This window comes from Ursus arctos, unplaced genomic scaffold (genome assembly GCF_023065955.2).
Source record: "Ursus arctos isolate Adak ecotype North America unplaced genomic scaffold, UrsArc2.0 scaffold_3, whole genome shotgun sequence".
Lineage (NCBI taxonomy): Eukaryota > Metazoa > Chordata > Mammalia > Carnivora > Ursidae > Ursus > Ursus arctos.
This window is the reverse complement of record NW_026622985.1, coordinates 55,412,460-55,429,426: the sequence shown is the minus strand read 5'-3', so window position 1 is coordinate 55,429,426 and position 16,967 is coordinate 55,412,460.

Genomic DNA, 16,967 nt, shown 5'->3' with positions numbered 1-16,967 from the left:
AGTGAAAAATCCATACTCTGGAAACTACAAAACATTGCTGAAAGAAATTAAAGAAGACCTAAATAAATGAAAAGACATCATATGTTCATGGATCAGGAAACATAATATTTAGATGGCAATATTCCCAAAATTGATTTACAGATTCAACACAATCCTTTTCAAAATCCCAGCTGACTTCTTGGCAGATGTCAACAAACTGATCCATATGAAACTGATTCGTGTAAAAATTCAAGGGGCCCAGAGCAGTCAAAACAATCTTGAAAATGAAGGACAAATTGGAGTACTCACAGATTCCAATTTCAAAACTTCCTACAAAGCTGTAGTAATCAAGACTGTGTGGTATTGGCATAAGGATAGAGACACGAATTAGTGAATAAAATCGATAAACCAGAGATAAAGCTTTATGGAAACAAAATAACATAAATAAGAATTTATTTCAATTGATTTTTGACAAGGATGCCAAAACAATTGAATGGGAAAAAGAATAGTTTCTTCAACATATGGTACTCCACATGCAAAAGAATGACATTAGGGTCGCCTGGGTGGCACAGCGGTTAAGCATCTGCCTTTGGCTCAGGGTGTGATCCCGGCATTATGGGATCGAGCCCCACGTCAGGCTCCTCCGCTATGAGCCTGCTTCTTCCTCTCCCACTCCCCCTGCTTGTGTTCCCTCTCTCGCTGGCTGTCTCTATCTCTGTCAAATAAATAAAATCTTAAAAAAAAAAAAAAAAGAATGACATTAGACCCCTACTTGACATCATATACAAAAATTAACTGGAAATGGATCAGAACTAAGTCTAACAGCTAGAACTATAAAACTCTTAGAAGAAAACATAGGGGTAGATCTTTGTGACCTTGTATTAGGCAGTAGTTTCTTATATATTACACTGAAGCACAAGCAGTAAGGAAAAAATAGATCAACTGGGCATTATTAAAATTAAAAACTCTTGTGTCAAAAGACAGCAACAAGAAGGTGAAAAGACAAGCTGCAGAATGGGAGAAAAATTTGGCCCATCATATATCTGATAAGGGACTTGCATCTAGAAAATATAAAGATCCATTACAAATCCATTAAAAAAAAAGTCAACCCAATCAAAAAATCGGCAAGGAATTTGAATAGACATTCTTCCGAAGAAGACGTACAAGTGTCAACAAGCACATAAAAAAATGCTTAACATTATTAGTTACTCAGGAAACACAAATCAAAACCACAATGAGATACCACTTTACATCAAGTAGGATGACTAGAATTAAAAAAAGACAGATAATAATTTATGTTGGTGAGGATGTAGAAAATTTAGAATCCTTATACACTGCTGGTGGGACTGTTACACGGCTTGCCCATCTTTGGAAAAGAGTCATCACATGGTTAAACACTTACCATATGATCTGGCAATTCCGCTCATAGATACATCACCGAGAGAAATGAGAACATATGTTCACTCACAGATTTGTAAATGAAGGTTCATAGTAGCATTATTCATAATAACCAAAAAGTAGAAACAACGCAAATGTACCTCAACTGATGAATGGCTAAATAAAATGTGATTTATCCATACAATGGAATATTATTCAGCAATAAAAAGAAGTACTGATGCATGCTATAGCTTGTACAAACCTTGAAAAACATTATGCTACATCAAAGAAACCAGTCACAAAAGGTCACATATTATGATTCCATTTACATGAAACATCCAGGATAAGCAAATTTATAGTGACAGAAAATAGAGGATGGGGGGTGGTTTTGGAGAGAGACAGGGAAGGAGTATGGAGTTTTTTGGGGTGTCATAAAAATGTTCTCAAGTTGATTGTGGTGATGGAGGCACAATTCTGTGAATATACTAAAGTCATTGAATTGTACACTTTAAATGGGTGAGTTGTATAGTATGTGAATTATATCTCAATAAAGCTGTTAAAAAAATAGCTTTGCTTCCAAATTACAAAATCAATACACATTCTTTGTGGAAAACTTATAAAAGATTGAAAATACGAAAGGATAAAATAAAAGTCAACCACAATTCCACAGATAACAAGAGTTAACTTTCTGGCGTGTATCAAGGACATTCTTTTGCTCTTCTAAAGAAAGGGAGAAATTCCTGAACGTACAAACTATCAAGAACTTTACTGGCTTTACCAGTTCCCCCAAATCATGCCTTGGCACGTGACCTTGTTTTCACAAAGCCCTGCTGTTGTAGAAATATGTCCATTCTCTGAGGTGGCTAAAAAGTGAAGCCATTTTCACTTTGGCAAGTGAGTTTGAAAGTGAAATCTCTTGGGGCCCTGGTGGAGTGAAACACCCAAGGATGAGTTTTTGTGAGGGTAAAGGAATAGAAAAGTCTAGGCATTTAGAAGGTATTATGGGCTTAGGAGAGAAGGAAGCAAAAATAGAAGACTGAAGTAGAAGGCAAGGGGGCAAGGACACATCTTTGAAGATAAGCCCTACCTATTTCAATGATTTTGCATAGGGCTCATCTAGGATCTGACAAGAGAGGCATGCCAATAACCCTGTCTAGTAAACCTTCCTAGCATTTATGTCATTGCTAACAATAACCTCTACCCTTTGGATAGTACGGCAGATTATGTTTTCCAGAGATGGCCACATCTACACATTTACCCTCTCTTTTTACAATGTACCTTACACATCTCCACCAAGAGATGGAGATCTAAATTCTCTCCCCTAGAATCTTCGAGTGATTGCCCTAACCAATGGAGTATGGTGGAAGTGATGCTATATGACTTCTGAGGCCAGGTCAGAGAAAGGATATAACTTCCACCTGGCTCCTTTTCTCAAGACACTTGGCCTTGGAACTTACCTGCCATGTTTTGAGGAAGCCCAGGCCACAATAAGAAGCCACATGTGGGTGTTCCCATCCTCAGTCCCAGCTATACCAACAGTTGGCATCAACTGCCAGACATATGAGTGAAGAGCCTTTAGATGATTCCATCTCTCAGGCTTCCAGTCTTCCAGTGGAAGCCACCACCACCGAGGAAGAGAAAAAGACATCCTTGCTATGCCTGTCTTGATTCTTCAAAAAGGCCCATAAAGTTAAAAAGTGAGGCAAGTGTCAAGGACATTAGATAGATTATTCTTTCTCCTTCCTAAATTTGGTGCTATTTGTATTCCAGTTTCCAACACTCACTAACTGTAATGGTGAATCAGAACTATATAACCATCTGAACTACATAACCACCTGAAGAATCCCACCATCTTGAAAATCTGAATCTAATAGATCTCATGTCAAGACATCTCAAGTTGTATCTTAGAACATCTAAATTTCTGTATATCATGGTAATATCGGCTGCTGAATTTCACAGGATTCCCTACAGAATCCTACAGAACTACTCAAAACACATTCCTTTCTTCTGGAATGTTTTGCCTGCAGTCATGTTATGCTACCCATGTTAGGTAGCCTATGTTCAGTGAGTAAGGGTCTTGGTTATGAAATGATAAGGTGACCAAATGATAAGGTACATGCTTTGATTTGAACTCCAACTGAGAACCATGACTTATATACTAGTGAGTAGCTTGTATACATGTTTTGTAATATATTTGTTAGGTCTGCTTTCAGATCCTTGACAAACCATCTTTGATCAGAAATATGGCTCAATAGAACATTTCTAGAAAGATATGCAAGAAGCGTATCTTCCTTTGGGAAGTTCGTTGGGAGGGAAAAGAAATATTTTTCACTTTTTACACATTTTTATTGTTTGAATTTTTTGTAAACATGTATTGCTTTTAGAACAACAATAAAAACAAAACAAACCAAAAAGAAGTTAATTTTTAAAAAGGACATTGCTTCTGTAAGATATTCACCTTCATCTGGATAGAATTTCTTTTTTTTTTTTTTTCTTTTTCTTTTTTAGAGAGAGAGAGCAAGTGTGCACAGGGACAGAGGGAGGGAATCTTTTTTTTTTTAAGATTTGAGAGGGAGAGAGACAGAGCATGCATGCATGTGTGCAGTGGGAGGGATAGAAGGAGAGGGAGAGAGAGAATCCTCAAGCAGACTCCTCGCTGAGCACAGAGCCTATGTGGGGCTCAATATCACAACCCTGATTTCATGACCTGACCCTAAATCAAGAGTCAGACGCTCAATGGACTGAGCCACCCAGGCACCCCTGGATAGCATTTCTTAATTTCCCTTTGAATTTACATCTGTGCGATAAGTATAACAAAGGGAAGTTCACAATCCTTGGCATTTGCCTTTGTTAAAGGAAGGAGGTTCTCTTCCTAAATCCCTACCCAGATTCTCCAGGCAACTGTGATGCCATAAGTACTTGGGGAAATCCTAATACTTTGCAAAGACTACCACACTTTGATCTAAGGCCTTAAAATTCCTTGTGTAGTTCAAGGTGGGGACTTGAATTGGGAGTTCGAGCTCTCACTTGGGACAAAACACTTCAATAGACATTTGGTTATTTAAAGATAAAACCCAAATCAAATTCTGAATTAGAGATTTAATAAGTAGCTATGGAAAGTAATATGACAGCTATCTATACATTATGGGCTAACATTTTACTTGACCTGTTGAAAAGGACAAAACCTAGTCATGGGAACTCCTTCTGGAAGAAGTAAGAGGACCTGCAATATAGGGGGATTGGTTGGAGGAAGGAGAAGTTATAAGGAAAGGGATCCAGGGGGTGTTTTCCACAAGGGCCATGGCCAACAGACCCTTAGAATGGTTCTGGCTCAGATCCAATTTTTAGCTTTTCTTCCATGATTTCTAAGCCTTTTACAATCCAAGATTTCTTGAACACCAAGAAAAAGGCTGACTGAAAAATACTAATTTAAAGAGGGTTGTTTGATGGCCTGTAGTACACCAATTGTTCTAGATTATGTAGTTTTTCTCTTTTTAAGCCAACCTCAAAAATACCAGCTTGTACCATATTGTTTGGGAGACTCTGGGATTATTTCCACTGAATCTGTTTAGTAGAACACCCTCTGGTTACTTGGAAGAACATTTAGTAAACAGCCATGTGAGCATCATTATTGCATTTACCCTTAGGATATTGTTAAGTGCAGGGTTTCTGACCTGATTTGATGTCCTCTATATAAAGATGCATTTCTTTAAGATCAAATCCCAGGAAAATCTTTTATTCCCCTGAGAAATTGATACTTTCCCTAGTGGACAATGTGAATCACATTATAGATTATATTTCCCTTTTTGCTTTGACTGCCAGGAAGCTCAGAGCCAAATTTTCCACTCAATTTTAATAATTATTGGGTCAAATGGCCAGCATATCTCCATTTCAACTTAAACCTTGGCCTTGTTTTTCTATTTTAGATGTTTTTGTTTTGTTCTGAAACCTATATATATATTTTTTTATTTTATACTGCTGATCCTTATAAGCTTCCTCAAATCCTTGGTAAAAGTAGTCCAAGTTCAATAAATAAACAATAAAACAATGTAACAACTTAAGTCTTTATCTGGAGCTAAATGGGATTTAAGAGTTGATCTCCCTCCACTCCCTTATCTTACAAATGAGTCAAGGGAGACTCAGCATTGTTTTTAAATTTTCTTTAATTTTTTAATTTTATTTAAATTCAAGTTAGTTAACATAGAGTGTAGTGCTGGTTTCAGGAGGTGACTCAGCATTGTTAAGGAGGGCTAACAACCATCCTAAAGAAAGGGACTGAGGAATTTCTGGGACTGAGGAATTTCCAAGGACATGGGACTTGCAGGGCTAAAATCAGGATTCTTTGGTCACTCTGCTGGGTTAAGTGATTTTCCTAAAGCTACACGGCCGTGAACGGCAGAAATGGCTCCAGAGCCGAAGCCTCTGGCCCTGCAATGCCTCACTCTTCCCTTATTAAAGGGCGTTTTAGAGCGTGAGTTTATGAAAGCAAGAATTAAAAATGTGTATCTAGCAATAATCGGGTGTCCATTTCTTAGTTCTTATGTTTAAATTTTTTTTCTTTCTCTTTTGTTTCAAACCTAAACCTTTTAAGTTTTCACAGGGAGCTGTACTTGACTCTTTGCTCCCGTGTACAGTTGTATCCATAGCTAGAAAGTTCTAAGCGCTCCCTGAAGATAAAGCCTCATCCCCACAGCTTCCTTCCCAGGGGCAGCTAAGGATGAGCTTCTTCTGGGTGAGAAAAGACATTTCCCTTTGTTTCCCTTCTCCAAGCCTCCCTCTGTTTTCCGGGGCAGAAGCGGGAAGACAGAGAACTGAACACTCACAGTGGAGCTATACAAAATCAAGTGATCTCTTATGTCTTTTTCCAATATAATAATGCCCATTTTGAAGAAAGAAAACTAAAAATATCTCCTTCCTCCATTCTTTTTTACTTCCTCAGCCTGATCTCAGGAACTGAAAATTACCTCCAGTGGTACTCTGAGTGAAACGACAGCATTTATAACTTACTGTGGAAGCAGATTCTGGAAAAATTTTACATTCTCAGCTCCTACCTTATTGGTCCAGCATCCAATAATTTAAACCAGTGTTAAGCAAAACTTCGCACATTTAAAAATGGAAATCTAATTCATTTTCCTGCCAGTTTGGAGAAGGTAACTAGGGGAGCAAAGATAACTAGGGGAGCAAAGACTATTCTAAATCCTCCTTGGCACAGGGCTCCCGTGGGTGCAGAGCATAGCGATCCTGTGTCCAAGCGGATGACCGTGAAACGACAGGAATCCTCAGTGATGGCACTTTGGCCTCTGTAAGGAGGCCTGGCAGTGTCCTGCTCCTACCGTGACTGGCTGCCTTGGTTACTTTCCAAATTTAATAGATTTAATAGAAGGTACAGACAATACTGCGTATCCTCAAAGAGTCTTCTTTTAATTTTTAATTTGGACTTGATCTTATGAAGACCTGTGCAGAAGGAGACAATAACAGCCTAGCGCATTCCATTTGCATGGGGGCCAGCAGCATGGGAGCTGAAAGAATTCACCCAAGGCAGAACAAAGAGTTAGAAGTTTACTGAATACACTGCAAGGGAGCTGCAGGTAGGACAGCACAGGAGAGACTGTCTGCCACGTGGCAGTGGTGAGGGACTATAGTTCTAGGGTAGAGTGAGGAAGGATGGGAACTATGGAATTTTCCCCCTTTTTGGTAATCTTAGGAACTGTGGCTGGTCGTAAGTGGCCCCTTGGTCAGTTAGGGCCTATGGCTATTTCAAGGTGGGTTCCTTAATGAGATTGTAGGCGTTAGCTTGGTGGTCACTGGGGGCCCTCAGGCCTTGCTCAAGTTTCCATTGCTCAAGCCTGTTGCCTAAAAGTGACCTCTACACTTAGTACTCAGCCCTGTTGCTCAGTAGCCAAAGTACTCACCTTGCCCAGAAATTTCTCTCCCCCCACCACCACCTCCCCTTCCTCCCTCTTACCTTTTCTTTTTCTTGTTCTTACCTGCTCTTCCTTCTTCTTCTGAGAAGGGTATGATCAGTGTGGTGACAGGCCATATTTAGATTTTATTGGTTCTCAATTCCTGATTCTATTATTACTTCCCCCTTTTGGAGTGTGCTTCTTGATGGCTTGAAAGGTTCACTCTTTCCAATGACATCTTTCAATTTCGGAAACAATGGAAGTGGATCATTGGTAGTATTACTAGTTAGTGCTTGTTGTAGAGTATCTGTGCTATGGAGAAAGCAGCCTTTATAAGAATCTTGGTGTGGTTCTGTGACTGCTCTCAGCACTTCCGTTCCATTTACGGCACACATACTTGCTATCTGCCCAGTACCAGGTACCATGCTTGGCACCATGAAGGTTCCACCTGCAAGGAACGCACACGATGGTGGAGAGAACAACAATGACAGCAAGTTGGAGTAAAGTAAGTTCTAAATAGAGGTGTAAACAACATGCTTTTTTATATTATGGGTGAAGATCACAACTAGCGTAAGCTCCCGTGTGGGAAGTAGTATTTAAACAGAAAGCTCATTTTCCCATCAGTCTTGGGCTCGCATGCTCTCTGGGTGAGCACACATGGCTACTAACGTGCTATGGCCTAAGGGGCTCCAAAAGTTCCTTTGCCCAAAAATGCCTTTTCCCGGGGGCGTGTCATGATGCCTGAAACCCTGTTATTGGGTTCAGTCATTTAACACAAGATGCTAAGCGTCCAGAGGACACCAGTCAAAAATGTGAGCATGGTCGCTCTGGGAGGGGTAACACATTTCACTGTTAGGGAAGCACACATGATACCAAGAAGTTTGTCAGGTCAGCTGGTTGTCACCTTGTTAAGTGAAACACAGAGTAGATACATTTTACTGGGTTCCCCCAAGAAAACATTTGGATCTGGTGGCACGTAGTACTAATGGTAGGGGCAAGGAAGGAAGTCCATAATAGAGAAGACAGAGACTGGAAAACACACTTCACTCATGAAACACCAATGTCCCTATGTCTGTCTTACCTACTTTACAGAGGGCATTATGAGTGTGCGGGTGGTGGTGGGAGGGGTCGATATTGGCAGAACCTTTTGTGAGGGTGAGGTTGTCGATGTCATCTTGAAAACAGAGTGAAAGCTTCAGGGCATCAAAGGAGCCACGATTGGCAAAGAATCCAGAGCCCCCAGAGCACATTCTTCAGCTCTGTCACAAAGCCTCTGTTACTTGGCTCCCCAGCGTCGCTTCTTCCATAACTTTTCCTGCAGTACCAGTTTTTTTAATCTGTCAGCCACCTCTCACCCATGAAGGTTTTGTGCTTTAGGGGAACCTTCTCTCTCAACCAACTGGAGAGGTGGGGCCTGATGGGCTTTAGCAAATGACATAGTCCTTTCCTCTGACTGGTCACTGACTCACGTGACCTGAGCAGGTCCAGTTGGGGTGAATTTCCAGAGCTTCTCCAGGTGGTCACTCATTGGTTGAGAATAAAGAGGCAAGCATTGGGGGCCATTATATGAGCACTAGAAGAAGCCTCCTTTGACTTCAGAGCAAGCGATAGCCAGCAGGGCAAAGAAATGAATAGAAACTGGATTCTGAAGGGCAAGGTAGAGCCTCTTGATAAGAACTCCTAAAGTTTGGGGCACCTTGGTGGCTCAGTCGGTTCAGCATCTGACTCTCAATTTTGGCTAAGGTCATGATCTCAGGGTTGTGAGATCAAGCCCCGTATTGAGCTCCACACTGGGCGTGGATCCTACTTAAGATTCTCTCTCTCCCTCTCTCTCTGCACCCCTCTAAAAAAAAAAAAAGAAAGAAAGAAAAAAAAGAAATCCTGAAGTTTGCCCTTACAATTGTCTTATCAGGGACATGGCCTATTAAACACCCTAACAAGTGTGGTCCAAGGGCCAGCAAGCATCAGCATTATCTGGCAGATTCCTCGAAAATCAGAATCTCAGATCCCACCCTACACTTACTGAGTCAGAATCTGCACCTTTATAAAGATCCCCAGGTAATCGAGGTGCACTTTAAGAGGAACCACCCAATACAATTTAATCCCATTGACTTGAGTTTTCTGCTACTCTCAACTGAACAAATTCTAACTGTCACAGGCTCCCTCACCTGGTGAGTCTGAGCTTCTCTGGCTCTGTGGTCTTGATTAGCCCTGATTTATTTCACCACAACTAACACCCCCCGCCACACACCCCTTTCTTCCTACCAAAGTCCATTTCGACAGCCATCTGGAGATGTCTCTTTTCCCTGCTGACCTCTTAATCTATTTCTTAAACATCCAACAGATATGTAAGCTGGACCAGTTCCAAATGGTTTTTAGAGCAGCGAGAGGGAGTTTTGTACTGACTAGCAAAAGACAACTTTACTATTTGTTTATTGCAAGGGTCAGAAGGGTAGCTCTTAGCACACCAACCCAACTCTTTGCAAGGGGTTTCTTGCTCAGGCCACCAGAGGTGTAGAGTTTCTGAAATACTTGGGAGATGAGGATTCATTGGTTAGTTCCATTGTTGTGTCTGAGCTTCAGAAGAAACTTTTTAGGCAGAAGGATATGAAAGGATCCCCCTCTCTTCATTTATTCAGGGGGAGGAATGGGAATCCCATCAGAAAGCTTACTGATCAAGACAAAGACAGCACCTGACAGACGACATCTGCTTAATGAATGTCATATCACTGGTGCTCTCTTTAATACAGACATGGCAATAATGCCCATTTCAAGAGGGAATGGCCTGGCTATTTGACCATCAGCTAATGCTGTTTCTGCGAAACAGGAAGTTAAGGCTGTGCAACCCACTGTGTGTCGAGTTTAAGGAGCAAATTGTGATTTTTGCTTTGGATTCCACATAGTATTTAAGGATTTCCTGGACCTGCCCTTGGCCTGGGACTCAGAGATTCCTTTCTCCTTCTGGCTTTGCAACTAACTGATCCAGGGGCCTGGGGCGGTCACTCTGCTTCCCTGGCCGCCAGTCCCTTCCAGCGTCAAAAAGAGGACCGGCCAGCAGGGCTTTTCAAGTCCCCTCCAACATTCTAGGAACCCGTAACTCTGCTCTGCTTGGTTTCTGTATCATTTTTCTCCGTAGTCCTCCTTAGAAGTTAGTCCATCTTAGAAAACTCCATCAAATGAAAAGTGGAGCCCAGAAAAGTGAAGGGACTTACCCTGAGGTCTGACCCTAGAGAACAGCAACAGAGTTCTGGAAAAGTCTGCCCTCCCTGGTGCTAGCCTTGGGACCTGGAGTTGGCCGATTCTCTGGGACCGGAAACAAGTCCATAGAAGAGTTCAGATCTTGGCAATATGTTTATCCTATTTCACGAAATCTAATTTTTAAATAAAAACTCTAGTTTAGAATGTGGTTTTCTTGGCCTGAACGGATTTTGTTGACTTTAAATATAGTTTGTATCATTCACCCAAATATTTGAACGAGGACAGCCAGCTACCTCCATGGTTCTTAAGATGCGGCCTCAATTGAATGGTGTTTTTTCAATCCTGTATTTGCGTAATAAAACCAGTTAGTAGAACAGCCAGTGAGTTTGCTCTAGGGGGCTATTCATCAAGGTTATAATGGAAGGAAGAGCACCTGGTAACATCCCGAAAGCAGACTTCATTTCCCTTTGTAATTACAACTGTAAAATAACTTCCAAAAACCCAAATTGCTATTGAGAACCAGATAAGGCAATTCTCACGTCTCCACCTCAGTGAGTGACAGTCTCATTTCTGCCCAATTGAGCAGCAGTCAATTGCTTTTTGTAGCCGAGGTGGTAGCGAGGGCTTGTTTGTCACTTGGGTGGACTGGTTATGATGGTGGGAGCGGCAGTAGCCTCCCTTGACCTGCTGGGGCTCTTCTGGTAATTCCGCCCTCCGCTCTACAGACAGACTCGGCAAACAGTGCTCCTAGGGAGTGCCACTGTAACTTGCAATTTCTTAAGGAAAGCAGAAAATAATCACCGAGAGCAACTGCATTGCACAGTGTCTGTTCCAACAGCAGTCAATTACAAACAGCAAGAATTCCATAAATGGTCCCTCTTAGGCTGATACGAACAGATTGATTTTTTTTTCATTTGCTGAAAAATCTCAGCATTAAATTTAATCGATATTAGCATATGACACGGCTAGATTAGACAATTGTTGGCCTTCACACAGACTATAAAATGCTGTCAATTACCCTCCTACATTCTCTTTCCGATTAAAAAAAAAAAGGCTATTACTACAGAATAAGTGATTCTAGGCGAAGGGACAGCAGCTGTTTAATTTTTGCCTTAATCTTAAAATTCTGGTCAGACTGCCATTTCAAAAATCAAACTCAGAGTCAACCATATGTAGAGAACTATTTAAGTGAGAACCAAACATGCATGTATATGTTTCTTAAATAAAAAACAATGACCTGTTACTAAATGTTTATTATTAATCTCCTTGAATCCCAGCTGCACTGTGTCCCGGCTCGATGTCCTTGGCAAGCTCTTAGCCTCGCCACAGCTCGTCTCTTCATTTGTGAAGGGGTACGAATAGCTCCTGTCTCATAGGCCGGTCGTGGGAATGAGACGATATTTATACGTTCGGCAAGTGCACAGTTCACTGCCTGGTATCACGGTAGTGCGCACTCGAGCACGTGTTTGCTATTATTATCACCACACATTTCCGCTCGTTCAAAACTCTTAATTACAATCATTGAGTCATGTGATGCCCAGGAGGATAAATGCATTCTTTGGTCTCCCTAATTTGGTTTAGCGCGGAATAGAGCCTGGAGACTGTTCCTCTGAGGAGCTTGGCTGGGGGAACAGAAAGGAAGAGGAGTGGGGTTCCTAAGGTGGTGCAGGGACCGGCCACCTTCTCCAGCAGGGGGCGGGGGGGTGCTCAGTCTAGGGCCCGGAAGTTAGGAGAAAAGGACCAGAGAAAGTGAAAACGTGAGTAAGCGGAGGTCTGCTGAAGGCGCTCGCATGGCAGTCTTGATTTGGATAACGAATAAGTAAGTGCCCAGCCATAATGATGGACCACCTGAGAGTAAATAGCACGACTTCGGAGAAGACTTCGTTGTCATTGTTCCTTGGCTGCCTCAGTTGAGTTTCCCTTGGTTTGTGAAAGGTAGAAACACACTCTGGCCAGCGTGTGAGAGAGCAGGAATTTATTGGAAGGATGTGGGGGTGAGTCAACAGGGGCCAAGAGAAGTGACAAAGCCTGCGCAATGCTAGAGGCCTCAGCAGCGAGAGGCAGGGGCCCTCTCCCCAAAGTTCTGCCATGAAAGGTTCAACTCAAGGGCTCCGTGGCAATGTCAACTTCCTGGGAGAGAGAAGAAGGGCCCACATGGGCCAGTAGTGTGTTCCTAGACCAGTCAGCCACAGCCAGGGCCCTAGGACTCACAATGGCTGGCTGCCCAGCCCTGTGTATTGGGGGCAGTTGCCAAGAATGGGGAGCATAGTGAGTCTGACAGACACACCAAGAAGGGTCCTGACTCCATCTTTCTCTAACAACACTTGACATCTCAGCAGTGGTAGTAGAGAAGACCGGCTCCAAGGGCCTCCAGGGCCGTACCTCGTGAAGGCAGGCAGGGCAAACTGACGGCCATCGGTCAGGAGCAAGGGGAGTCGTACAGCTGGAGATGAACTGGGAGAATGAACAGCAGTGATTGCAAAGGGAGCAAACACCACATAGTGATTACGAGTCCATACTGCTCTACAAACCTTACCTGTGTTCCTAAATTCACTTCATCCTCACAACAACCCTCTGAAATGGTACGATTATTATCCCCATTTTTCAGATGAGGAAACTGAGGCACACTGTAATTCGGTGACTTACCCAAGGTCACACAAACCCAGAAAGTCAGGGTCCAATGTTCTTATGTGTTACGAATCACAACACTTGTCTGAAAAGCGAGGAAGCCCTGGTAATGCTTACTGAGAGTGCAGCACAGGAGAAAGAGAGTGATAATGATATGATGGGGAACTGAATCTGAGTTCAGAGTCTTGGAGGGAGGACAGTTCTGAGGGATGAAGAACTATGTTATTGGGTGGCCAAGGTGAGTGTTAAGAAAGTAGACATGAAAATTTTTATTTAAAATGACTCCATCAAGTGACCCTTATTATAACCATCCTGCAATTATCATACCATCACCTGGCTGGTGCTCTTGTCATTCCATGGGTGAACTTTGTTGTTGTCGACATTTTGTCCTTCCAAAGACTGGAAGCTTCTTGAGGGCAGGGCTGCCTCAGTTGGTGTTCCAGAAATGTTCTTTTGTGAATCTGAATTGAGAGCATGTTTCCCTCCATTTCCTTTCGCTGATGTGGACTAGTTCGCTCAATGTAAGAGATATTTACTAACCAAGAGATTCTTCCCTCCATGCTTCATGTTCTATTTGTGCTGTCCAACTGTTCCTGCAATGATTCACTGCCATCGAGACTGTGATTTCATTATGCGAAATGTGACAGATCATTTGAAAGTTGTTAGTTGCTGAGGAAGCACATTTGTGATGTGGAAAAAAAGCCTTTGCATTTTGCTAACTTTCATATCCTCTATGAACACGTTTTAGTGAGAAAGAACTTAAATTCTAAATGATTACCCTGCAGAGTTATGAAATATCTCCACTAGATGTGACAATGAGAATGCGGTCTCCAGCAGTGAGAAAGAAAATGATCTCCTTGGGGACCCTGCCTCTATGAAGCGGTGCAAGGTATATAAATGCCTTACTTCCCGTCAACACCCAGACTGCATCCAGCCTTTCGTCTCTTCCACACCTCAGCAGAACTGTAAGGTCATCCTGCCTGCCTTCAGGTTACCTGTGCTGGGAAGTGTGCACTCTGGGACCCACACACCTCTGGGGATCACAAGACCAGAGCTGAGTTTATATGTGCCAAGGGAATTAGTCTAGGACTCAGTCTGTTGACAGAGCCATCTTCCGATATGCAATGAATGCTTTGTTCCTCAAAGTGCTGTGACCAGTATCGGCATCAGCTGAGAAATGCGGGCTCTCCAGCCCTGCTCCAGACACTACTGGAGCAAAATCTGCATTTTAACAAGATCCCCAGGGATTCGTATGCACATTAAAGTCTGAGAAGCACTGAGAAAATACGCTGATCAGTCAAGAGTTCTTTAAGGGCAGATTCTGTGCCCAGTACAGTTAGTGGGAGCTCAGTTATTTGTTGTATTACATTGAGGGGCTCAGAAATGCCAAGGCACACATTTATGGGGGCTTCTGAAGAATGCAGAGGAGCTAGTATAAAAGCAAAGCAAGGAAGTCTCTTTTGTTCACCTCTTCAAGGGTATTTACAGAGTACCTGCCATGTGCCAAATAGTGTTTGAGGCACTTGGGTATAGTGATGAGCAAGACACACCAATGCCTGCCCTCACAGAGCTTACCTTCCCAGGGACACAATCAATGAGCAGTTATCAAGCCAAAGGTGAATAGGGTCTCTTTGGTTATTGAATACTGGAAACTTAACCCATTCTTTGCTAAAAATTAAGATAGCCACCTTATTTTTCATTTGTTCTTTCTCATTTTTTTTTCTGTCCATATGTGAGAATGGAAATAGGCATGAATTTTAGTCATCCTTTATTGGCAGCAACGCTACTAAATCAGGTATTTACAATAATTCTTTCCTACTTTTAGTGCTTCTCAGCTCTATGGCTTTATTTAAGGTCCACCATGTGCCCCAGTTTGGTACCTGGCAGAATATAAGCAGATGACCACTCTCACTTGCACCATCTCAGGATGTCCCTTCTGTAACAGCGGGATGTCTGACAATCACAAGAAAGGAGACATTTACTTTAAAATGTCCTTTCCTTTTTTCACATTTCCTTCCAGATTCAAGGACCCTGAAATACGAAGCCTGAATTGAACAAGCACATTTTTAGTGTTGAAAGTATGTCACCTTGGGGCGCCTGGGTGGCACAGCGGTTAAGCGTCTGCCTTCGGCTCAGGGCGTGATCCTGGCGTTATGGGATCGAGCCCCACATCAGGCTCCTCCGCTATGAGCCTGCTTCTTCCTCTCCCGCTCCCCCTGCTTGTGTTCCCTCTCTCGCTGGCTGTCTCTATCCTGTCGAATAAATAAATAAAATCTTTAAAAAAAAAAAGAAAGAAAGAAAGTATGTCACCTTTTTCTTGGGTGAGAAAGCATGGACTCCACCTTTCTACAAAGGTGGTAGAGGAATCATCTAGCTTTGGGGGAGCTCCTACCATCCTTACATGATTCTTCTTCTGCATAAACTGGCTTGTGAGAGGGGTTGCTCTTGTCTGCAGCTGAGAACTCTGACATAGCTGTCTATCTAGTTGGTTCTTTCATTATTTTATGTTAGTAATTCTTAACCTTTTTGGTTTTGAGATCCCTTTACTTACTTAAACATTGAAACTTCCAAAGAATTTTTGTTATGTACGTTACATTTATCAATATTTACTGTATTATATCTTAAGATGTAAAAAATGTATCTATTAATTCCTTGAAAATAACAATAAGCCCATTCTATATCAACATTAATAACATATTTGTGTAAAAAATTACCATAATTTCTCAAATGAAATATTAGTGGGAAAAATAACGTTATTCTTTTTCATTTCAGTAAGCCTCTTTGATGTCTGGATAAATAGAAGTCAGCTCAATTTCATATCTTCTACCTTAATCTGCTGCAATGTGTTGTTTTGGTTGAAGTATATTAAAAAACTAGATTTACGCAGATCTTAATAGCCTTTCAGATAATTGTGGACATTCTTCTTTGCTACTATACCAAAACTTGACAAGTAGCACTTTCTTAACTATTTGCAATATGGAATCTAAAAACCATTATCAATGAACTTTTCATGTCCCGTTACAGCAAAGTTCATTCATATCTCTTTCCGTTTGATTAGATCTTTCACCCATGCATGATTTTGAAACATCACATATTGGTCATTTGGAAAATGTACATTCAACAATTCATTATATAATGTTTAAAAATCAATATCCTTTATTATTATTTCTAATCTTATCAGAAAACTCTTTTTAAATATTGTGAAGCTGTCAAACTCCAAGAGAAAATACAGGTTTTTCTAAAATTCTAATTTTCACCTGAGAGACCACATTTTATCATTGGCAACAAATACTGTCACTTGTTTTCCTTGAAGTAGCCGTCTCAATTCGCTCACTTTCAAGAAGTCTGCAAAAGTCCCAAGTCTGACTAATCAGAGCTTATTTGTTTGTTGTTCTTTCAGGTCAAAAATGGTATTCCATGAAGAAAAGCAGTTAGTTCGTCTTACAACTCAATTGCACAAGTGCTTTCCCTCCAGACAACTATCCTACTTCATTATGCAGAAGTGCTTTATGTGAACTTTCCATTTCATCACACAGAATATTCAAAGTGTGTGTACTCAGGAGTTGAGGTTTAATAAAACCAATAATTTTCACTGCGTCATCGATGACATTGTTAGGAAAAAATGGCTTTTTTTCTGCAATGCAGGGTGGGGGTGGTCAAAAAAATATATATGGTGGTGCCACTCCCTGGATACCTGTTATAACTTTTGTACCATCAGTGCAAATGTCAACACAACGCAAAAGGCAAATAAGAGTTTAATATTATTAGGGAAATAACTTTGACGTTGCAGATCCCTTGAAAAAAAGGGCTTGGGACCCCCAGGAGTTATAAACCAGATTTTGAAAACTGCTGATCTATATAAAATGCTTAATACAAAGTTGT